At 42.9% G+C, this 24,105-nt stretch overlaps 1 protein-coding gene across 1 annotated transcript in view; it reads left to right on the forward strand.

The window, feature by feature from the left end:
* MRPS18B (mitochondrial ribosomal protein S18B) overlaps positions 1-24,105 on the forward strand; it is a 1,103,590-nt gene that overhangs the window by 152,503 nt on the left and 926,982 nt on the right. The gene's annotated exons all lie outside the window — the stretch shown is intronic.

Consider the following 24,105-nt stretch of genomic DNA (forward strand, 5'->3'; position numbering starts at 1 on the left):
CCTTTCTTTTTCATCAATTAAAATTCATTCCTCTGCCATTTCAGCTCATTACAATACAGAGCCACCACTTTTTTCTCACCCTTTATTAAGGCAGTACCTCCGAGGAGCCATAAATTTAAGGCCCCCAAGGAGACTACCAATACCTGCATGGGACCTCAACTATGTCTTGGAAAAGCTCACCCTGCCTCCTTTTGAGCCAGCTGCTACTGCTGATATGAAGTTTTTATCTTGGAAAACAGCTTTGCTCTTGTTCATTACTTCTGCAAGACGAGTTTCAGAGCTACAGGCGCTCATGGCTGTGGAACCTTTCATCATTTTTCATCCAGACAGGGTCTCCCTGAGGACAAACCCAACATTTATGCCTAAAGTAGTGTCCAGTGTGGCTCTTAACGAAGCCATCCATCTGCCAACCTTTTACCCAAATCCACAGAACAAGGGGGAGAGAATTCTGCATTATTTGGACATACACAGACAGCTTAGATTCTACTTGGACAGAACTAAAGCTTTCAGGAAGACAGAGCAATTACTAGTGGCATATGCTGCAGGATCACAAGGAAAGCCTATCTCAAAGCAGACTATTTCTAAGTGGTTAGGCCACTGCATTTGTTTCTGCTACTTACACCCTGGCAAGCCAGTGCCTAAGGGCATTAGGCCTCATTCCACCAGAGCTGCAGCCTTTCTCAGGGGAGTTCCAACCAGAGACATTTTAGCGGCTACTTGGAGTTCAGTGCACACCTTTACAAAGCATTATCATCTGCCACTCTACTCTAAATCCAGGGCAGGCTTTGCCACTGCAGTTCTGCAGGGCCTCATAGCCACTCCTACTGCTGTCTAGTTCCGGTCTCCCAACCATAGCTGTGGGACTGTACCCAAATGTAATGACTGCAACAGTGAAACACGAAGAACATAGTACAGTTGTGTACACTTAGCATAAATGTAGATGTTCGAGTATATTCAGTGTTGCAGTCCAGGTTACCCACCCGCCTTCCCCCTTTTTTCTTTTGATCTTATCTTTCCTTCTCTGATTTATACTACCTATGTGGTGTATTTGCTTATAGATGAAGGTAAAATTTATATTGGTGTATTTCAGAATATATATATAACATTTGGCTACCCTTTTTGGGGGCACCTGACATCTGGGGCAAGAAAAACTGAAGAAAATGGCATTGGCTGCTTCTTTTATACCATTGACGACCTGACGTCAGGGAAGGGGTGACAGCAGCCAATGCAGGACCCAAGACTTTGGAATTCAGGCCGGCTGAGGGCAACCTGCCAGGAGGATTACCCAAATGTAATGACTGCACCAGTGAATACACTCGAACATCTACATTTATGGTAAGTGTACACAACTGTACTTTGCCTTTTGCCCCCCCCCCGTTACAGGTCAGGGAAGACCTGTCAGATGGAGTAAGCAGGATGCAGGATCTTCGGGACCTTTATAGCATTTCTGTTTATTTACAGAATGGTGACTGGCTATGGTCAGGTACTGTATTCAGTGTTCGTAATTGTCCCTGCTTCTCCTGGTAATCCTCGTTAGGGGATCTCTGGCTACATTCCTGGCTGGACTCTCTCTCTCCTTAGTTGATTGTTGGACTGTTGTCATTGCCACTGTTAAGGATGTGCTCCTGGATAGCTGGGGATGCAGCTTTTGGGATGTCATTTTGTGTTAGCAGGTATTTGAGCTCAGTGGAATTGCTGTGTCTTGTCTTTTGCAGATCAAGTTTTAAGTAGTAGGTGAAGCTCTGACTTTGAGATTTGTAGTCTGATTGCTTCCTTTCGGGTCAGCATAGGGACTTCAGGCTTTTGTAACATATGGAATTGTCTTCTTTAATTTTACTGGACCACTACTTTTTAATACAACAGTACCATTATGCTGGACTTCCACGATGGCTGTACTCCGATTAACTGATTGATTGGAGCTCCCTCATTGTGAAAACTGAGAAATTTAAATCCAGTAAAAGTTATCTGGCTAGTAATTATACTGGTTGGATGCCAACAGCAAATATGTTTGGAGAAAGTAAGAGAAAATAAACCAAAAATAACATCAGTTCCCTACAGTAGGAAAACAATCAATAAAATTACTTCCGATGGTAACACCCACTTTAGTTTATCACCTAAGACTCTCCCACAAATTGCTTTAATCCTTGCCTCCTGAAACTTTCAGATTACATCTCTACAACCAACCCATTACCGTCAAAACATTTTTTATCCTAATTTACAACAAAGATAAAACCCAAATTAAATAAGATGCTCCTAAGTCAGATTATTTTACTGTTTCTCCTCACTGTACTAGCCTTTATCACCAATTATCAAATCCACCTCCTTCAAATACTTTGGACTTCAACTAATCCTCACAAAGAATATCAACATTTACCTAGTCTGTCTTTCTCCATAACACCCTATCTCTACAAACAAACCACATCTGATTTATTTTTCTATAAATGTCTTAAAACTAAGCATCCAAATTTACATTCCTATATCAAACCAAGACCAAAATATAACTGGCTACACTTTTCTCTCTCTCTGTCTGTCCCTCTCTAAAATAGCAGTTAAAAAAATTAGTGGAGATGTTCACCCCAACCCTGGTCCCACTGTTAATAAAACCATCGCTTCCAACCCCAAAATAAATCAGTCACCTAATACATCTCAGCAAAAACTGGACTGGAATCCAAACTCAACCTTACTAAATATGAACGCAAGAAGTTTGTGCAATAAATTTCATGACGTACATGCTTATCTTGCCACATACACTCCTGATGATTAAAATAAGAAATAAAGGATGAGATCAACCCCCCTCCCCCACGATACAATATACTCAGACCTGACCGACAAAACAAGCGTGCAGGTGGTGTAGCAATCATCCTATAAAAAATCCCTAACCATTACCTTACTTCCACAGGAAATACCCACATTTAACAATGCTGAACTACTAATAATGCTCCCAAAATCAACAGTAAGAAAACTATATGTTTAGCAGCAATTTATATACCACCAGGGAATAATGTTGATACTGCTGAAAGCATCCTGTAGTGGATATCCCAAAAGTTAACCATGAAACTATAATACTTGGAGACTTAAATATAGACTGGCAACTAGTAATCTGCTACCCCACTGAATCCATAAACTTGTACAACTTCAGACCGTAGGTGGCGCAGTGGTGCAGCGGTTAGCATTGTCACCTCACAGCAAGAGATTTTCCAGTTGATTCCCGCTGGGGTGCCTTTTGTGCAGAGTCTGCATGTCCTCCCTGCGTTAACATGGGTTTTTTTCTAGTGCTCTGGTTTCCTCCCACATTCCAAAGATATGCGTCTGAGGCGTTTCTCCCCGGGCTTCTGCTGAAAATGTGCTCTGTCCTGGTCGGACTTTCCTGGTAAACAAATGTTAATTTATTTTTTATTTTATTTATTTAATAACCACACCTACTAGAATCAATAAAACTTTAGGGAGGCTCGCAACATTAGATTGGATTCTTAAAAACAGACCAGACAAACTGACAAAAGCAAGCTGCCTCTCAGCATAAATTACCACGTACCAACATATGCTATTAGAACTCACCATAACCTAGATAAACATATTGAAATGCAATCAATTTTTGCAAAGATATTTTCAGAGAAATACTAAAAAAAATATAACTGGAATGAACTTAGAATAGTGCTGCTAGGTACTGCTATAGAACACTTTAATATTCTTACAGACCTCAATTAATCGGGTCTATATCATCATTTTGAATGTTCAGATACTCGAATCCCCAAAGGCCGACACCACAATATCGAACCGCAAGTTAACCGAACATTAAAAACTGCGAAATTCACAATATCTGATTTCCATAGTTGGCTACATCATGTTTACTAAGGTAAAACGTCAGTAGGAGATTCCCTTATCCTGTATAGGAAACCAACATACATGTGCAATAGATACTGACCTTAGGGTTAGAAGTAGGGTTAAGTGTAGTGCATGTATAGTAATATATTTGTGTAGCCCAATAGAAACCTGTTTTAAGTTGTATGTGCTTGCAGGTTTCGCTATAAATTAAGACAGTAACACGTAAGTTGTGTATGTTCGACTACGTGTCATTGTCAGAAATGGCTAGCACTCCTGCTGTACCTCCTGGTAGTCTAGGTATGTGCTATAGGACTGTAACATCGCAGAAGAATAGGGAAATGCTGCATTTAGATGGGTATTTCTATACATTAGAGAAAACTAGCAATGATAGGAAATAATGGTGCTGCAAGTATAAGCAGGCATGTAAGTGCAAGGATCGGGCAATCACCATGAAGCAGGCATAAATTTAACTTTTTCAGTACTTGGGTGTTTGTTCACATTCACATACATTTGTGTGTTATGCACATTTAATTAGCACAGGGGATACATGGGTGAAGTGTTCACATAGATGAAGTTTAGATTATTTTGTTTGGGTAGGCAGTACGCAGCAGGAGGTGAGTTGGCCAACTATGGAAATTCGATATTTTGAATTTCATGCTTTTTCACGTTCTGTGTACTTGCGGTTTGATATTTTGGTGTCAGCCTTTAGGGATTAGAGTATCTGAATGTTCAAAATAATGATATAGACCCAATTAGTCTAGCAGCAGTACGTAATAATAGAGTAAATCCAAACCTGCACCATGGCTGACAAAGGAAACAAAAAAATCATGATAAAAAGGGATAAAGCCTGAAAAAACTAGTATAAAAGCAGAACTCAAAATGCCCTCCAGCAACTTTAAACAACTTAGAAACCTTGCAAAACTCCATATCAAACAGGATAAGCAAACTGTATACTATACCAACGTACAAGATAAACATATAAACAACCCCAAACAGTTTTGGACATCACTAAGTAAACTACTCCACCCTGACAAGACTACTAGTTTCTGTCCAAAAACAGATAATATGACACACTTTATCCCCATACAATTTTAATTCCTATATTATACAATCGATATTATCTCTCTTAGACACTAACATATCTGCTCCCTCAGTCTACCCCTGTCCAGTCAGAACCACCCACAGCTCTTCAATTTTAGTTCAGTACCTACCTCACTCATAAGGAAGTTGGTCCTTAAACTAAAAACTAGACCAGCTAGCTTCAGACTACCTAAAAATGGCTGCACAAGTCTTAGCCTTCCCTGTGCTCATACTAATTAGTAGGCCCATAGCAGAAAGATACATCTCATCACTGTGGAAAAAATGCTACATCATACCACTGCACAAAGGCAGCACATCTACAGAGTTTAATAACTACAGACTGAGGGTGATTCTCTTCTTTCCAAAATATTAGAAAAATGCATCCATATGCAGCTGATGTAATACCTAACCTCAAATAACCTGCTGTCAGAAACTCAACATGGCTGTAGGCCCCAGCACAGCACCACTACTGCTCTACTACATTTTACCAATATAATAAACCAATATAGAAATGATGGTCTACTTTTATCCACCATGTTCTTAGACTTGTCAAAGGGATTTGATACTGTCTTGCACCAGCAACTGCTCATTTGACTCTTCTTAATAGGACTTCCACAATACTCCTTGTTGTGGTTCCTTAGTTACCTTTCTGGAAGGCAACAGACCTACTCACCCTTTCAGCCAGTTGCTACAGATGTCCCTCAGAGCTCTGTCCTGGGTCCTCTACCATTTAATATATTTAGTAATGATCGCCACACCTCCAGTAACCATGCCAGTTTACTTCAGTATGCAGATGACTCAACATTAATATGTGCGGCCTCAACAATAAATAAGCTCCAGAAAGATTGCTGTTAAGCAACTGTTTTTAGAGCTTAACACTAGAGCAAAAAAACCTTTAGCACAGCGACTTGGGCAACAGAAAGTAGAAAGGGCTGTCGACAGACTTAGGGAGCCTGTAACAAAGAAGGTAACGAGATCCTATAGAGGTATTAGAAATATTTCGGAAATTCTGTGAAAGCCACTATAAAGCAGAGAAATATGAAAATCAAGAAAAGATACAAATGGAAATGTTTATGGAAGAATTAAATATGACAAGGTTACAGGAAGATGAGGCTCAATTACTAATGGGATAGGAGGAGATGAGATAAAAATTGTGATGTATAACCAATCTGCAGGAAAGTTCCCAGAAATGAATGGTATTCCAGTGCAAGTTTGAAAGCTAGGAGAAAAGAAAAATTTATAGAAGGTTTTGTTTAACAGTATCTTAAGAGGAGGAGAAGTACCACTGGCCTGGAAGAAAGCAGTGATAGCTGTGATACCTAAAGAGGGTAAAGATCCATCAGATCCAGCTTCATACAAGCTATTTCAATACTAAACCATGATTATAGGTTCATAGGTGTGTACTAGGCTAATGGCCTGGAGCCTTTATAAGCCTAGCCCATAGGATTACCCTGGCATCTTGCTACCCAACCTTAGTTCCTAGTGTCTCTGTCAAGTAGAGCCACTGGAGTGATCCACGGGGTGAATTTTATATTTCCCATCCACTCATCAAGATTTCTGTTGAAGAGGGCCAGTGAGGTGCTCTGCTTGACATGTATGGGAAGTCTATTCCATAGCATGGGTAGTCTCTGGGTTATGAACCTGTCCTTCCAGCATGTTTTATTGATTGTGGTAATGAGGTTGAGGTCTCTGGAGCGTGTGGTGCGGAGGGATTGGGATTTCTTTAGATGTAGCATTTCTAACAGAGCTGGGACAGACATGGCTTTGTAAGTCGAGCGGAGATCGCCTCTAAGTAGGTGATATGAGACAGAGAATAGTTGGAGATTTTTGAGTCTGTCCATATAAGACAAGTGTTTAAGGCCTAGGATCCTCTTTGTGAGGTACTTTTGCAGCCTCTCCATTTGTTGCAGGTGTCTAGTGAAGTGTATGCCAAATGGGGCATTGTACTCTATGATTGGCCTAATGAGGGGCGAGTATCAGGACTCTGGAGGCAATGACCTCTTTTTTTCCTGGATGCAAAACCCTTAGTAATGGGATGTGCCACACAGAAGGAGTTTCCGACCACAGTGGCAACGTGGTGGTCAAAAGAGAGGTTGCTGTCAACTTGAGTTCCCAGATCTCTTATAACACCTTCTGTGTTCAATGGACTACCATCAGTGTGGTAATTCAAGGGAACCGGGTTTTTCCCAAAGGGGATGAAGATACGTTTTTTGGCATTGAGCTTAAGGCCATGGTTCTGACACCAGTCATTGGTCTCATTGAGGACTTTCTGTAGGAAGGCAGCATCACTTGGGGAGTTAATAATCACTCCACACTTGCGATCATCTGCGAACTGTGTCAGAGTCCCTTCATGTTGGCCTGAACTTCAGAGAAGTAGATACCAAACAGGAGAGGACCCAGGACCGAACCCTGTGGGACTCCACTCGTGACTGATCGGCAGACTGACTTGGAGTCAGCTACTTCCACACTGTGGGTTCTATCTGTGAGCCAGTTTGCAACCCACCTAGTGATATAGGGGTTGATGCCTAGCTTAGTAAGTTTTTCTGTGATTCCTGAGTGGGGAGTGGTATCAAAGGCCTTGGCCAGATCAAGGTAGGCTGCATGAACCACCTTACCTTCATCCACAGCTCTGGTGACTGACTTAAAGAAGTTGGCCAAGTTAAGCAGGCATGATATACCCTTCACAAAACCAAACTGTGTAGGATCCAGAGTTTGTTGATTCCCTATATCCTTGTTTATTAGGTCCATGGTGATGCGTTCCATAGCTTTGCATATCAGACTCCTCAGGCTAATGGGGTGATAGTTCCCGGTGTCTGTAGTCACTCCTCCTTTGTGGAGAGGGATGACTGTAGCAGTGTGCCATTCGGTAGGGACAAAGCCTGAGGTGAGGCTGTGATTGAACAGGGCACACAGGTGAGGTGCCAGTTCACTTTGTAGTTCATGTAGAACACAGCCAGGGATACTGTCGTGTCCCATAGAAGTTGTATTCTTGGTCTTGGACAGTGCTATTTTAACCTGTGCAGCAGTAACACTGGGTGCCTGGCAATCTACTGGTATTGTGGTTGGTCCTTTTGGTGGGGGGGGGGGTAAAGTCATCACTGAATCTGTCCGCCAGTTTATTTGCAGTAGCTGTTGGCTCGGTATAGGAAGTACCATTGTGCAGTAGCTCAGAGCAAATCTGGGTATTGCCATGGAGATTCTTTACATAACTGTAGAAGGCCTTGTGGTTGTCTTTACTATCTGCTGCAGTTCTGTTTTCATAGCTCGCTTTAGAGGATTTGATGAGTGATCTCAACCTTTTGTTGAGGCTGATAAGGGAGTTTTTCCAGTCTTGGGACTTCACCTTATTCTGCATCAGTTTCCTCCTTCTGTTGTAGAGTTTGTTTATGGCAGGGGAACACCAGATTGGCTTCCTTTTTTTTTTTTGAGGAGAGCATCATAGTTCTATTGGGTATGGTGAGATCCATGCATTTGTGTACGTGTTCGTATGGTGCATTGGTGTATGATTTGTCGGTCATGCAACTATTCTCCATTTGCATGTGTGCCGTGAAGTTGGCCACCTCTGATGTTCATCGTGTTACCCTGCTGCAGTCATCACACTTGGGTTATCCTGCCGTCAGGCGGTCCCACATTCGGCCTGAATTCCAAAGTTTTGGAACAGGCCAGACTCCGAGGCCTCAGCTGGACCTGTCGCCGGTTTTCAGTGAGGCACCTACGCAGCCCCTGACGACCGCAGAACTGGAACCCCAGAGAGCTGCGGATTCTCAAGCGGAGTCTACTAGGCCGACACAGCCATCTTCATTAGGCTCTTCCGACAATGGAGCAGAAGTAGACCCCGGTGCAGTGGAAACACCTTCAGTTGCAGAAGGTGTCTTCAGACCGACTACACTCACCATTAAATCTTATGCTAAGCTTAAAACTCCTTTAAAACCAAAGAAGACTGTACATCAGTCTACAGTTCAAGGCCCCATGCCTAAGAAACAGATGCTTAAAATGGCCGAAGACTTGATTACCCTAATAAGGGGTTCCCATCCCCCTCCTGATAAAAGACCAAGACAAGAGGAGGATTATGCTTCCTCTGACCAGGCTTCAGTTTCCTCAGATTCTTATGAGGAACAGGATTACACATGTTCTTCATCCCACATTGCTGCAGTCCTAACACTTGGGTAGTCCGCTGTCCCTCGGTCGGCCCGAATATCAGAGTATAAGGCTGACGTCGGTCAGGGCGCATTTGACTGACATCAGAACGTCAGGGTACAAATGCGCATGACCGACGTCATATCCTCAGTCTTTTTTGCCGCATGGTCCGATGCAGAAGCAGTGTTGCAAGTGCCATTCGGCGTTCTGAAATTTTTCGAATTCGGAGTTTCAGACCGAAGTCAGAGTTGGTTAAGTACCCCGTTGGGGAATATTTTGGTTTTTTCTTGCCTCAGTGGTTTACCGGATGTCAGAAAAAGTGAATAACTGTATTTCTTGTGGGAAACAGATACCGCATAGGGATTACCATAATTTGTGTATACCTTGTTTAGGACCTGAGCACGACGTTGTTGGATGCCGCTTTTGTGCTAGGTTTAATAAACGCACTATAAAGCGGAGGTTGGATTGTGCTAGGTTGGTCTTTGGGAAGCGGTGTAATTACAAAATGCCGTCGGATGCTCCGCCGGCTTCCTCTAAGAAGCGCAAGGACAAGGCAGGTAAACCTAGGTTAGAGGAGTCGTCCGAACCGGACGCCAGTTCTTTAGAGGTGTCAGTGGAACCGGTGGTTCAGACGGAGGCCTCTCTGGAGTCCCAGGGAGAACCTTTGATTTTGCAGGATGTGGCCTCCCAGGAGGCAGGGCAGGCTGTAGGGGCTTCTCAAGTAACTGTACTCCCTTCCCTTCCTAAGGGGTCTAGGCCTTCTCTTTCTGCTTCCAAGGCTTCTCCTAGAGGCAGGTCTAGTTTAGCTTCTGTGGGTGTCGCTCCCAGTTCTTCAGGTGCTGTGCCCAAGAAGCACATGCTCAAAATGGCAGAGGATTTAATTACTTTAATTAGAGGCTCTATGCCCCCTCCTGATAAGAGGCCTAGGATGGAACCTGTGTTGGGGGATTATGAGCAGGCTTCGGATGTGTCTGAGTCTTCGGCTGAAGACTTACAGGAGTATTCTCATTATTCTGATTCTGATGTGGATGATTCTACTCCTTCTGCTTCTCCTCCTGAGGATTTTTCTTTTTCAGAGACCCTTCACTCCATGAGAGAGCATTTTAAATGGGAAGGTCAGGATTTCTCTGATTCCAGGAAAAGGCTTAGGGAATTTTTGTTTTTACCCCAGCATAGGCCTTTAGCTATACCTCCTGTTTTGAATGTGGTGGAAGATGTGTTTGCAGAGGCTTCTCTTAATCCTGACTCTTTGCCTCCGGCTCCTGCTAAGCCAGATAGGTATTACAGGGTGCCTGAAGCTAATAAGTATCTTTTTAAGAGTCCTAGAGCAGACCCAGAAACTGTTAGTCAGGGGCCTAAGGGTGTTAAGGCTTCTGTTGTCAAGAATCCGGTTCCTGCAGATAAAGAGGCCAGGGCCTTGGATAGATGGGGAAAGAAAGTTTATACTATTTCCACTTTAGCCATGAGAGCTTTGAATTGCCAGTTTCACATGTTAAAATATCAAAATTATCTCCTTTCTCAGTTGAAATCTGAGGTTGATGCTCTGGCGGAAGGTATTGACTGTAAAGAGTTACAAGATTTAGTGCATGTTTCTGAACAGGTGGGTAAGCATTCTTTACAATGTGGTTTTGATGCTGTACAAGCCTCGTCTAGGGTGGCTGCCACTGGGTCAGTTCTTCGCAGGCATGCCTGGCTGAGGGATCAAAATTTATCTGATCATGTGAAAACTAGAATTTTGGATGCCCCTTTGCAATCTGATGTCCTGTTTGGTTCTCCTGTTGAGGCAGTTTTAAAGAAAATGGAGGACAAGGCTAAGTCTATGCAGACTGTTAAAGATTTTTTGCAGGTTCAGCCTCCAAAGTTTAGTAGAAATTGGCCTTCTAAAGGGTGGACGATCCTTCTTATGATTCCCAGTCTAGGGGTAGATCTAGACGTGGCAGGGGCAGAGGTCAGGGCTCTTTCAGGCCTAGAACAGGGAGTTCTCCTGCACAGTCTACAGGTGAGGGCAGGGGTCAGTCCTTTCGTAAACAGACCCAATGACCTACCTTTTCAGCTGCCAGAGTCTTCTCGCCTGGCAGCACCTTTGGGAGGAAGGTTGGCACTTTTCAAAGAAAATTGGAGTTTGATTACCCAAGACAAATGGGTGCTGGATATCATACATCACGGTTACAGATTTTATTTCCATACCTTGCCTCCTTTCAAAGGCATGCCAGACATTCCTCCTCAACAAAGAATAGAGGCTCACAAGCAAATTTCACTGTTACTCCAAATAGGGGCCATACAGCCGGTTCCTATGCCAGAAAGGGGCCTAGGATTTTATTCTCGCCTGTTCCTAGTCCCAAAGAAGGGGAACACGTGGAGACCAATTTTGGATTTATCTGTCCTCAATACTTATCTGGACATTCCCAAGTTCAAAATGTTGACGTTGCAGCAGCTTTTACCTCTGCTGGGCAAAGATCATTGGATGGTAACTTTGGATCTCAAGGAGGCTTACCTTCATGTTCCTATCAGACTAAAGTGCAGGAAGTATCTGCGTTTCGAGCTGGGACTTCTCACTATCAGTTCTCTGCATTGCCCTTTGGCTTATCTACTGCGCCCAGAGTGTTCACGAAAGTTCTGGCTCCAGTGATAGCTTTCTTCAGGCTAAGAGGAATACAGATCTATCCTTATTTGGACGACTGCCTGATTCTGGCTCAAGGAAGGGAAGAGCTTCTTCATCATTTGGAATATGTGATAGCAGTGCTAAGATGCCTGGGGTATTCTGTGAACGAAATAAAGTCCAGTCTAGTACCCCCTCAAGACATGTGCTTTCTGGGTGTGAGACTGAATACAGCATCCCAGATGGCCTTTTTAACCCCGGACAAACAAAAGAATCTATCCCTTTACTTTCTTCAGCTTTCTCTTCAGTCCGGGCTGACTGCAAGGACAGTCCTTCAAGCCTTAGGGTTCATGGCATCTTGTATTCTGGTGCTTCCCAATGCCAAACTGCATATGAGGAAGCTACAATGGTATCTCAAAAATGTATGGACACAGCACTGCCAGGATCTGGACACTGTCATTCAAATAATACCTTGCATTCAAAAGGAATTTTTGTGGTGGGCTCAGGAATGTCACCTAAACAAGGGACTCTCTGTGACCCGGCCAGAGGCGAGTCAGATTTTAACAACAGATGCCTCAGACATAGCTTGGGGAGCTCATCTAAATGGAACGTGGATACAAGACAAGTGGCCAGCCAGACTACAACATCTACATATCAACATGAAGGAGATGTTGGCAGTCCAGTTTGCATTAATAGCTTTCAAGGATTTACTTCTTCCAGGGCAGGTGTTGATTCTAACAGACAACACAACTGTCATGTGGTACATCAACAAGCAATGTGGAACACATTCTTATCCTGTATGCAGGCAAGCAATGATTTTGTGGGAGACTGCTCTCAGTTTACAACTAACTCTTCAGGCAAGGTTTCTGCCGGGAGCACAGAACTCCTTAGCAGATGTGTTAAGCAGAAAAATCATGGATCCCCACGAGTGGAAACTGGATCTTCATGTATTTCAGAAATTGACAGTGTCCTGGGGAACTCCAGACATAGATCTGTTCGCTTCTCCTCTAAACCACCAGCTGCCAAGGTTTTGCACAAAGCGGTTTCATCCCACAGCTTGGAAAGTGGATGCTCTATCTTTCAGCTGGAAAAATCTTCATGTGTATGCCTTTCCACCTCTGCCTCTCCTCCCAAAGGTACTTCTGAAGGTCAGACAGGACAAGCCAAGGATGATTTTGATAGCTCCAGATTGGCCTCGACAGCACTGGTACCCACTTCTGAGAAGTCTAGTACGGAAGCCTCCATGGCCTTTGCCTTTGATTCCACATCTGTTGTCCCAGGAGGACAGTCATTTGATCAATGTCAAACTTCACTCTCTTCACCTAACTGCATGGCATATTCTGTTTTAAAACATAAAGGGTCTCAACTTCCACAACAAGTTTTGAATGTGATTTTGGAAGCCAGAAGGCCTAGTACAAGGAAAGTGTACGCAGATAAATGGAAGAGATTTTTATTTTGGAGTGCAGCTAAGGATTTGGATGTTTCTGAGCCTGATTTAAGTGTGGCTCTGCAATACCTTACTGAGTTATTGGACAAAGGTTTGTCCTTCTCTTCTATTAAGATTCATGCTGCAGCAATTTCAGCTCACTATGATTGTGACCCTCCTTTGTTTTCTCATCCTTTATTCAAGCAATTTCTTAGAGGGGCAAAGAATATAAGACCCCCACGAAGAGCTCCTACTCCTGCTTGGGATCTCAATTTTGTGTTGGAGAAACTCACTCTACAACCTTTTGAGCCTGCAGCTACTGCTGAGTTGAAATATTTGTCATGGAAAACTGCTTTTTTGTTGGCTATTACCTCTGCAAGAAGGGTTTCTGAATTGCAGGCCCTTATGGCAGTTGAGCCTTTCTTAATTTTCCACAAGGATAGGGTATCTTTACGTACAAATCCTTCCTTTATGCCTAAAGTGGTTTCTAGTGTGGCTTTAAACCAAACTATTCATTTGCCTACTTTTTATGCAAATCCCCAAAATAAAGGGGAAAAGATTTTGCACACTTTAGATGTACACAGGCAGTTGCGATATTATTTGGACAGGACTAAAGGGTTCAGACAATCTCAGCAGTTATTAGTTTCTTTTGCTTTGTGCTCTCAGGGCAAGCCCGTGTCAAAACAAACTATTTCTAAGTGGATTGGATTTTGCATTGCTTTCTGTTATTCCCATCATGGCAAAGAGATTCCAGCTGGGATTAGGCCTCATTCCACTAGGGCTACTGCCGCTTCAACAGCTTTTTTGAGGGGGGTGGCTACTAAGGATATTTTGGAGGCAGCCACTTGGAGTTCAGTGCATACCTTCTCTAGGCATTACCACCTTCCATTGTACTCTAAATCCAGGGCTGGTTTTGCCACTGCTGTATTGCAGGGCATGTTGGCAGCTCCTGCTTCATTATAATTTAGCCATCCTCCCTTACCTCTGCTTTGGGATTCTACCCAAGTGTTAGGACTGCAGCAATGTGGGATGAAGAACATAGTACAGTTTTGTACCTACCATAAATGTAGATGTTCGAGGATCCATATTGCTGCAGTCCAATTTACCCTCCCGCCTTCCCCTCTGCTGTTTGAGGTGGTTGTGTGGGTTGGGTTATCCATCTGAGGTATATGGTGTTTATTGTATATATTGTATATATTGTACATATTCTTGGTGTTAGGCTGGTTAGTTGTTTAGCTGTTGCCTAGGGGTTTTTGACCTTTTTTCTTTAGGGTCTTCTGACATCTGGGGCAAGAAAAGACTGAGGATATGACGTCGGTCATGCGCATTTGTACCCTGACGTTCTGATGTCAGTCAAATGCGCCCTGACCGACGTCAGCCTTATACTCTGATATTCGGGCCGACCGAGGGACAGCGGACTACCCAAGTGTTAGGACTGCAGCAGTGTGGATCCTCGAACATCTACATTTATGGTAGGTACAAAACTGTACTTTTTCAACCTTATGAAGACTCTGATGCTGAAGACTCTATTCCCTCAGCATCTCCCCCTGAAGACTACTCCTTTGGGGAAACTTTACATGCCATATGGGAACATTTCCACTGGGAAGGCCAAGACTACTCTGATTCTAAGAAAAGGCTCAGAGAATTTCTTTTACTACCCCAGCACAGACCTCTTGCTATCCCTCCTGTTTTAGATATTGTGGACGATGTTTACTTGGAGTCTAGTCTAAATCCAGACTCTCTACCTCCTGCTCCAGCCAAACCAGACAGATACTACAGAGTACCTGACCCTCACAAATCCCTTTATAAAAGCCCTGTGACTAACCCAGAAACAATTTCCCAGGGTCCTAAGGGAGCTAAAGCTTCTCTGGCTAAAAATCCTGTGCCTTCTGAAAGGGATTCCAGAGCTCTAGATAGATGGGGAAAGAAAATATACACCTCAGCTACTCTGGCTATGAGAGCATTAAATTGTCAGTTTCACATGCTGAAATATCAGCAATTCCTAATGTCTCAATTAAAACAAAAAATGAGCACACATACTGAACAGTCTGAATTCAAGGAAATGCAGGATCTGTTGCATGCAGCTGAACAGGTGGGCAAACATACTTTACAATGCGGATTTGATTCATTGGAAGCTTCCTGTAGAGCAGCTGTTACTGGCTCTGTCATACGTAGACATGCGTGGTTAAAAGAACAAACACTTCCTGATCATGTTAAAGCAAAATTATTGGATGCAGCTTTACAGCAGGATGTATTATTTGGTGTCAAAGCAAAAGAGGTTTTAAAGAAAATGGAGGATAAGGCAAAGTCTATGCAGACAGTCAAGGATTTTTTGCAGGTACAACCCCCTTGTTTTAGCAGAAATTGGCCAACTAAAAACTGGTCCTTTCCAGCTTCTGACAGATCACAGAGAGACAAATACAGACGCTCAAGGGGCAGAGGTCAGTCACAAGGCCCTTACAAACCTCGCCAATGGGGGTACTGCTACCCAAAAAGGAGGAGAAGACAGGCCCCAAGCTAGCAGAAGACAAACACAATGACTCAATCCTCAAACTACCAAGCAAATCTCTCCTGGCAGCTCCCTTGGGAGGAAAATTATCATTTTTTGCAGACAACTGGCACATCATCACAAAAGACAAATGGGTCCTAAACATTGTCTCTCAAGGATACAGATTCCTCTTTCATACCTTACCAAGGAAAAAAGGAATGCCAAACCTGCCACCAAATCAATGGGCAGAGGCACAAAAACAAATTACAGCTCTCATGGACATGAGAGCCATTCAGCAGGTACCTACACAGGAGCAAGGACAAGGATTTTACTCAAGACTCTTTCTAGTCCCAAGAAAGGACAAAGCATGGAGACCCATTTTGGATCTTTCAATTCTGAACACGTATCTGCAAGTACCAAAATTCAAGATGCTAACACTACAGCAGCTTCTTCCCATGCTGGGCAAGAATGCTTGGCTGGTAACGTTGGACCTCAAGGAGGCATACCTGCATGTCCCTATCAGACAAAAGTGCAGAAGATGCCTTCGCTTCATTGCAGGTTCAACGCATTATCAATTCTCTGCACTGCCCTTTGGCTTATCTACTGCGCCCAGGGTCTTCACAAAATGCCTGGCACCAGTAATTGCATTCTGCAGACAAAGAGGAATTCAAATATACCCATACCTGGACAACTGCCTTATTCAAGCAGAAAGCAAGGACATTCTTTTAAAGCATCTGGCATTTGTCAAACACCTAAGTTGCCTAGGGTACACAGTAAACAAAAAGAAATCAAAACTAGTGCCTTCACAGAACATAATATTCCTGGGTGCCAGCTTGAATACAATGGCCCAGATGGCTTATCTCACGCCAGACAAGCAACAACAGCTGACTCTCAATACTTCAAAATAATGGCAACAAAGACCCAACTCCCTGCAAGAAAAATTCTGCAGGCCTTGGGATTCATGGTATCTTGCATACTACTAATACCATTTGCAAAACTGCATATGAGGAAATTACAATGGTACCTGAAAAGCGTATGGACTCAGCACAGCCACAGCTTGGAAACAATGATACCACTCATTCCCTGCTTTCAACGGGAGTTTCTATGGTGGCACAGGCATGTCACCTCAACAAGGTTCAGCCTTTCACCTTACCCACAGCCAGGCAAACTGTGACAACAGATGCATCGGACTATGCCTTGGGAGCACACATGGCAGGACAGTGCATTCATGGCAAATGGACTTCATCAGAGGCATCTGCATATCAATCAAAAAGAAATGATAGCAGTACAGAATGCCCTAACAGCTTTCAAGGACCTCTTACACCCAGGGCAACTAACAATAAAGACTGACAATACCACAGTAATGTGGTACATAAACAAGCAAGGGGGCACACATTTCTACCCTCTATGCAGGCAAGCAATGACCTTGTGGAACACTGCACTGTCTTACCAGGTTCAACTACAAGCACAATTCCTGCCAGGAAAGAAAAACACATTGGCAGACGACCTAAGCAGAAACATCATGGATCCACACGAGTGGAAACTAGATCCACAAGTATTTGCAATGATAGCTAAAAAATGGGGACGCCCAGACGTACATCTGTTTGCAAGCCCCCAAAATTACCAACTTGAAAAATTTTGCACAAGGACATTCCATCCACAAGTTTGGAAAAATGGACGCCCTCTCATTCAGTTGGAAAACATTAACAGTGTATGCCTTTCCTCCACTGCCTCTTCCAGCAAAGGTACTGCTGAAAGTCAGATTAGAGAGACCACAAATGATACTCATTGCACTAGACTGGCCACGCCAGCATTGGTATCCAGTTCTAAGGAACATGGCCCACGGCCCTCCATTGATTTTACCACAAATTCCTCACCTGCTCACCCAGTGAGACAATCAGATTCTACACAGCCAACTCAAGACTTTAAACCTGGCTGCATGGCAAGTTACATAAACAACCAGCCAACACCTCTATCCAAAGCAGTTATGGATGTCATTCTGGAGGCCAGGAGGCCCAGCACCAGGAAAACCAATTCTGACAAATGGAAAAGATTTTGTGCCTGGAACCAGGCTAAAGGCCAAGATTGAACCAGCTTTTTCAGCTGATTTAAAATTTCTTTCATGGAAAACTGCCCTGCTGCTAGCAATAAACTCAGCTAGAAGAGTCTCATAGCTACAGGCACTAATGGCAGTGGAGCCTTTCCTCATTTTTCATCAAGACAGAGTCTCTCTACGAACTAACCCTTCCTTTATGCCAAAGGTGGTATCCAGTGTGGCCCTAAACCAAACCATTCATTTACCCACCTTTTTCCCAAATCCCAGAACAAAGGAGAGAGATTCCTGAACTCTTTGGACATTCACAGGCAATTACGTTACTACTTGGATAAAACTAAGGCTTTCAGAAAATCTGACCAGCTCTTTGTAGCCTATGCTACAAGATCACAAGGAAAAGCTATCTCAAAACAGACCATTTCTAAATGGATAGGGCATTGCATACGTTTCTGCTACACGCATCATGGGAAACCGGTACCTGCTAACATTAGGTCCCACTCCACCAGGGCTACAGCTACATCAGCAGCCTTTCTCAGGGGAGTGCCAACCAAGGATATTCTGGAAGCTGCAACTTGGAGTTCAGTGCACACCTTCACCAAACACTGTCACTTACCTCTATATTCTGAGACTAGAGCTGGTTTGGCCACTGCAGTTTTGCAGGGCCTACTAGCTTCTTCTAACCCTGTTTAACTCCACCTCCCATCCTTAGCTTTTGGGATTCAACCCAAGTGTGATGACTGCAGCAGGGTAACACGATGAACATAGTACAGTTTTGTACCTACCATAAATGTAGATGTTAGTGTTCACCCTGCTGCAGTCCAGGTTACCCTCCCTCCATCCCCTCTGAACTAGCTGAACTTATCTATACCACTCTATCCTATACAACCTCTTTGGTGTATTTGCTTGTGCCTAAAGGTATTGTTTTATTTTTATCTAGCTCTCTCTCTCTCTCTATATATATATATATATATATATATATATATATATATATATATATATATATATATATATATATATATATATATATATATATATATATATATATATATATATTTTTTTTTTTTTTTTTTTGCCTACCTATTCAGGGCACCTGACATCTGGGGCAAGAAAAACTGAAGAAAATGGCGTTGGATGCCTCTTATATACCCCTGGTGCAATGACATCAGGGAAGAAGCGACAGCAACCAACGCCGGACCAAGACTTTGAAATTCAGGCCGACTGCAGGACCGCCTGATGGCAGGATAACCCAAGTGTGATGACTGCAGCATGGTGAACACTCGAACATCTACATTTATGGTAGGTACAAAACTGTACTTTTTTAGGACCCCAAAGTTAGCTTTGGAGATGTTTTTCATGGTGGTTACCTTTGTTGGGGGGTGGGATGGATGTGGATTTCCAAGGTGATTAGCTTGTGATTGGATCTAACCAGGGAGGAGTTGACTATTGTTGTAGAGCAATGGTCGCCCATGTTAGTAATGACCAGGTCAAGGATGTTGCTACCTCTAGCGGGGGTAAGAACAAGCTGGTCCAGGGCATTGGAATTAATGAATTCCAGAAAGCGTTTGGCAAGTGTATTGGTACATGAGTAGTTTTCCCAGTTAATGGAAGGGTAGTTGAAGTCGACCAGTATGAGCGTGTTAGGTTGGACCCTAATACTCTCCAGGGTGCTTAGGAATGTGTAGTGTGAATCTTGGGACATGGTTGGGGACCTATAGTAGGCTACGAACTGAATCGCTATCTTACCCAATGTTAGCTGCACCTGAAGTATTTCAGATGTCCTTTATGAGTATGGAAACACCATCACCTTTGGAGCTTTGGTCCAAGTTCTGGGGCTGAAAGGTGTGGAATGAGTTGTTGCCTGGTAGTGCAGGGGTGCTTTCTGCTGCCTTGAGCCAGGTCTGTGTTACAGCACAAATGTCATGTTCTCCATTTTAAGGAGTACTTCGAGCGACTGCATTTTGAGATTTAGACTTCTAGCGTTGAGCAGCATGACCCTAAAATTGCATTTATTTGTTGCTGTTACAGTGGTAATTTGCTCTTTGGTCTTTGGAACACCGCCTAAAAAAGGCACTCTAAGGGTGGCAAGAGCCTTGGCCAGTATCCAGAAGCCCAGGGGTGACAGATGCAGGCCATCTCTGGCAAAACATTGAGGTCTGTCAATCATGAGTGTTCATGTCTATAATGGCTAAAAGAATGACAAAAGTAATGCCAAAACTGATAGATATGGATCAATGTAGTTTTGTGGAGGGGAGGCAAACATTTGATAACATTAACAGAACATTGATGATCCAGAGGGAAGCAGAATGATCCAGAGGGAAGCAGAATGTAAGAAAATACCATTGTTGTTGGTGGGTCTTGATGCAGAGAAGGCATTTGACAGAGTAAGATGGGACTTTGTGAGTAGAGTAGTGGAAGCATTTGCATTCCCTGATCAAATTATAAGTTTGATTAGGAGAATCAGTCCACACATGAAAAATAGCAAACCAGCTGGACGAATACAGCCCCAGGTAAAAATCCACAAGGTACACAGAAAACACAAATATCCAGGGACCATAAACTAGACAGGTTTAACGAAATAAGCGTTAATTTCCTGGTTATTGGTACAGGCAGAGTCAAGTATCAGTCCAAAGTCAAAAATAAAAAACTTTATTTCACGTTGGTAAGCGCTTTCATGGAAATAACTCCCACTTCATCAGACCATAAAAAACTAATACATACTGCTCCCTTTTTTTACAAAAATTAAATTGCTTAATTAGTTAATTGCACCACAATAACCAACTAACAGCCAGTCGGTCATCCTTAAAGGTGCACTATATGTTCTGTCATTCTCATTACCTTAAAAATGCTCTTAATAAAATACTCTACGTATACATATACAAAATACGTTTTATATTAAATACACATATCACAACATATCAACATCACACTAAATGAATTCATATATCAAAAAATATATATAATACTTAATATATGTATTAAGCATATGCAGTAACACAGTGACAACCAAAGATGAAACATGGTTATATTTACAACCATAGATTGCAGTCACTTCAGTACAATACTACTAAACATATGGTATGGTACTATTGTAGTAATGAACTTACAATTATTCAAACACTGGCCTCTGTCATATCATAAACCATTCATATTGAAACAAATTCATAAATATACACATATCAAACAAAATAAAAATATATAAATAAAAATAAACACATCCAATAATGACACAAAAAACATACATACTATCATACTATGACAATAATGCTTATAACAGTGGGAAGTTTTTGGCTATTAAGTATTTGTATTATCTTGAACCCAGTTGTTAGACGTTGGATGTGTGTATAATCATAAAAGTGGAAGTCCTTTTGCCTTGTTTCAGGGGCGAATGGATGGAGAAAGCCATAATTGCCCCAGTAAATGAGTATGATTTTTAGAGTAACATTATATTGTTGATTGCAGTAGTATAGTAATAGATATTGTCATAGTATGATAGTATGTATGTTTTTCTGTGTCATTATTAGATGTTATTAGTTATTCAAAAAGTACCACATGAAGAGTAAGGGCAAGGATTTTACTCAAGGACAACGCTTGGAGACCAATACTGGACCTGTCTACTCTAAATACTTTCCTGGACGTTCCAAAATTCAAAATGTTGACACTGCAGCAACTTCTACCCATGCTGGGCAAGAAGACTTGGGCAGTTACTTTGGACCTCAAAGAGGCATACCTGCATGTCCCAATCAGACAAACTTGCAGAAGATACCTCAGATTTATAGCTGGTTCAATGCATTACCAATTCTCTGCACTGCCCTTTGGCTTATCTACTGCGCCCAGGATCTTCACAAAATGCCTGGCACCAGTAATTGCTTTTTGCAGACAAAAAGAATTCCAATATATCCCTACTTGGACGACTGCCTTATTCAAGTATAGAGCGAGGAAATTCTTCTAAAGCATCTGGCATTTGTAAAAAGATTACTAATTTGCCTAGGGTACACAGTAAACGAAAAGAAATCAAAACTAGTGCACTCTCAAGAGATAATATTCCTGGGTGCAAGCTTAAATACAACTGCCCAGATGGCTTATCTCACGCCAGAGAAGCAAAGGCAACTGACTCATTACTTTTAAATGATGGCAACAAAGACCCAGCTACCTGCAAGAAAAATTCTGCAGGCTTTGGGCTTCATGGCATCCTGCATCCTGCTAATTCCATATGCAAGACTGCATATGAGGAAGCTGCAATGGTATCTAAAAAGTGTTTGGACTCAACATTGCCACAGCCTGGAAACAGTAATAACTCTTATTCCCTGCCTGCAACAGGAGTTTCAATAGCGGGCACTGGCCTGTCACCACAACGAGGGACAGCCTTTCACTTTACTCAAAGCCAGGCAGACACTAACAACAGATGCATCGGATTATGCCTGGGGGGCACACATGGCAGGAAAATGTATTCAGGGCACATGGCCCGTGGACCAAATGCATCTTCATATCAATCAAAAAGAAATGCTAGCTGTACAGAATGCCCTGACAGCCTTCAAGGATCTACTACATCCAGGACAACTGTTGCTAAAAACGGACAATACCACAGTTATGTGGTACATAAACAAGCAAGGGGGCACACATTCCTACCCCCTCTGCAGGCAAGCCATGACTTTGTGGAACACAGCACTGACCTATCAAGTACATCTGCAGGCACAATTCCTGCCAGGAAAGAAAAATACTCTGGCAGACGAACTAAGCAGAAACCTCATGGACCCTCACGAGTGGAAACTAGATCCACAGGTCTTCAGCATGATAACAAGGAAATGGGGATGCCCAGACATAGATCTTTTTCCCTCCCCTCACAACTGCCAACTACAGAGATTCTGCACAAAGACTTATCACTCACGAGCATGGAAGGTGGATGCTCTATCATTCAGCTTGAAAACCCTAACAGTTTATGCCTTTCCACCACTGCCTCTCCTTCCCAAGGTACTCCTAAAAGTCAGACAAGAGAAGCCAAAAATGATTCTGATTGCCCCAGACTGGCCACACCAGCACTGGTACCCAATCCTAAAGAGCTTGTCTCAAGGCCCAGCCTGGACTTTGCCTCAAATTCCTCATCTTCTGACTCAACAAAACAATCAGATCCTGCACAGCCAACTCAGAACCTTAAGTCTGGCTGAATGGCAAATAGTATAGCCACTCAGAACACACCTCTCTCTAAAGCTGTTATGGATGTCATTTTGGAAGCCAGGAGGCCCAGCACCAGGAAATCTTATGCAGAAAAATGGAAGAGATTCTGTGCTTGGAACCAGGCACAAGGACTTCAACCACTTGTTCCAAGTATTCCCCAGATTTTACAATACCTAACCGAGATGCTGGACAAAGGCCTATCCTTCTCATCAATTAAGATCCATGCCTCTGCCATTTCAGCTCATTACAATACGGAACCTCCTATTTTCTCACATCCACTGCTAAGACAGTACCTCAGAGGGACAAAAAACATAAGATCCCCAAGGAGAGCACCGATACCTACATGGGACCTCAACTTTGTCTTGGAAAAGCTCACACTGCCTCCTTTTCAGCCAGCCTATACAGCTGATATAAAATTCCTATCATGGAAAACTGCTCTGCTCCTAGCAGTAACTTCAGCAAGAAGAGTCTCAGAGTTACAGGCATTAATGGCAGTGGAACCTTTTATCATTTTTCATCCGGACAGGGTTTCTCTAAGGACAAACCCAACGTTTATGCCAAAGGTAGTATCCAGTGTGGCTCTTAGCCAAACCATTCATTTGCCAACATTTTATCCAAATCCCCCGAATAAAGGGGAGAGACTTCTGCACTCTTTGGACAAACACAGGCAGCTACGCTTCTACTTGGACAAAACAAAAGCTTTCAGAAAAACTGAGCCACTGTTTGTAGCATATGCTGCAGGATCACAAGGAAAGGCTATCTCAAAGCAGACTATTTCAAAATGGATAGGACACTGCATTCGTTTCTGCTATGCACAGCATGGCAAGTCGGTGCCTAAGAATATTAGGCCACATTCTACCAGGGCAGCAGCCACTTCAGCAGCCTTTCTCAGAGGAGTACCAACTAAGGAAATTTTGGAGGCTGCAACTTGGAGCTCAATGCACACTTTTACCAAACATTATCACTTACCTCTTTACTCTAAATCCAGAGCAGGCTTTGCTACTGCAGTTCTGCAGGGCCTCATAGCCACTCCTAATCCTATTTAGACCCAGCCGCCCTACCTCAGCTTTGGGATTCTACCCAAGTGTAATGACTGCAACAGCGAAACACGATGAACATAGTACAGTTGTGTACCTACCATAAATGTAGATGTTTGAGTGTATTCACTGTTGCAGTCCAGGTTACCCACCCTCCATCCCCCTTTCTTTGCTGGGACTTATCTATACTTCTCTATCCTATACAACCTATGTGGTGTATTTGCTTGTAGATGAAGGTATTCTTTTTAGTTTACTGTATGTTTTTATAACCATTATGTATTGCCTACCTTC

The sequence above is a fragment of the Protopterus annectens genome, chromosome 9.part0, assembly GCF_019279795.1.
Source record: "Protopterus annectens isolate FY-2018-M chromosome 9.part0, PAN1.0, whole genome shotgun sequence".
NCBI lineage: Eukaryota > Metazoa > Chordata > Ceratodontiformes > Protopteridae > Protopterus > Protopterus annectens.